The sequence below is a fragment of the Mycetomoellerius zeteki genome, unplaced genomic scaffold, assembly GCF_001594055.1.
Source record: "Mycetomoellerius zeteki isolate Tzet28-1 unplaced genomic scaffold, Tzet1.0 scaffold73, whole genome shotgun sequence".
NCBI lineage: Eukaryota > Metazoa > Arthropoda > Insecta > Hymenoptera > Formicidae > Mycetomoellerius > Mycetomoellerius zeteki.
In genome coordinates this window covers 3,843,093-3,844,706 of record NW_017257753.1, presented here as the reverse complement: position 1 = coordinate 3,844,706, position 1,614 = coordinate 3,843,093, and positions in this window count along the sequence as shown.

The following is a 1,614-nucleotide window of genomic DNA, read 5'->3' as shown; positions in this document are numbered from 1 at the left end:
AGGCCTATAGCAATATTGCATTAAATATTATAATTATGTATCCATGTATGAAATCAAAAATTATTTTATAATTACGTTTTTTCTTATAACCACAACATGAAATTGTCTAAACAGAAAATCCACATCTTAAGATTGTACATAATGATGATTTTTATAAATATAAGAATCGATTATGAATACCAGTCTTAAAGTTGGAAATATTTCGAGCTTGTATGTGTAATACAAAGATAACTACGTTATATATGAATATACAATTACTTTATAAATACAAGTTAAAACATTGTAAGTCTAATTGTATTATAAATAATATACAAGTATTTTAAATAATATACAAGGTGATTTGTAATCAATGTATGAAACGTTAAATAAACGTAATAACACATGAATGTTGCAAATTAATACTTGTATCTTCGACGTTCGTCATTTGAATCATGTCAATCGAACATGAAAGTACTTAAGAAAGTTTTAGTTATACATTATAGGCAAAATATATTTATGTCTGTTTTTCGTAATCATATTGGAGCTTAAACACACTGAAAGGAATAAGAAAAACAAGAAATAACAGATTTCAACTTATTGTAAAAACAGTATTCCGGCTTTTATAATAGATTGAAATCTGTTATGCTTTGTCCTCTTTATTCTTTATTTCTTTCATTGTGTCTGATGCCTAAGTCTCATACTTTCTGAACTTGAAAAATGAAGTATCTAATCAAACTTCAAGGAAAAAGAAAAATAGGAAGTGCAAAAGGTTCAACTACAAAGAACGAACTTTATACAACCTGATGGTCGAACATATTTGTGTTTTTGATTTTCCCTCTTTTTCTTTAAAATCTGATTGGATGCATTCAGTACTACTAGAGGCTTGTTCTTTTTGGCTGAACTTTTGCACCAGTACATCTTTTTTCCTTTTCTCTCCAGGAGGAAAGAAAAGGAAGAAAGATGAACTGGTGCAAAAAGAACAGGCCTATTTTTTTGGATCGAACGAAATATGCCAATCAACTGCAAGAGCTGAATACTATTGCGTTTCGGACAATAATTTCATGTATAAATTTGTTTGTGTTGTTTGAAATTTTCTAAATTTCTGCATTTGAAACGATTTAAAATGAAATAAACACATATCGGGCGATGTAAAAAGAAAAAGCAATGATTCTGAGTGTAAAAAGTACAAACAACACGAATAGGGAGTCGATTGTGTATCTTGAAATGAGGTGAAAATTAAGCTGGTTCTACATTAGTCGCATCGCAGCGTCGCAAGCATTGCGGTCCAATCAGAGTCGAGCTAGATTGGTGTTGATTGGACCGCAACGTTTGCGACGCTGAGATGCGACTAATGTAGAACCAGCTTTACATAAAGTGAGCAAATTTATTAGAATATTCATAATTTAATTGGTTAATATCAAGTGAATTTGCTCACTTTTGTAATTTTCACATTATTTCGAGATACATAATCGACCTTTATCATTTTTGTAATTTTCACTTTGTCACAAAAACCGTAATAACCTCCAAGGAACCGTAATAAGTCCCCAGATCTGTTGATACTGGGAGCTTTCCAACAAGAGACACAGATAACACTGCATTCAGTGGCTGCGTTCAGCAGACTCAACAGTTTTGCAA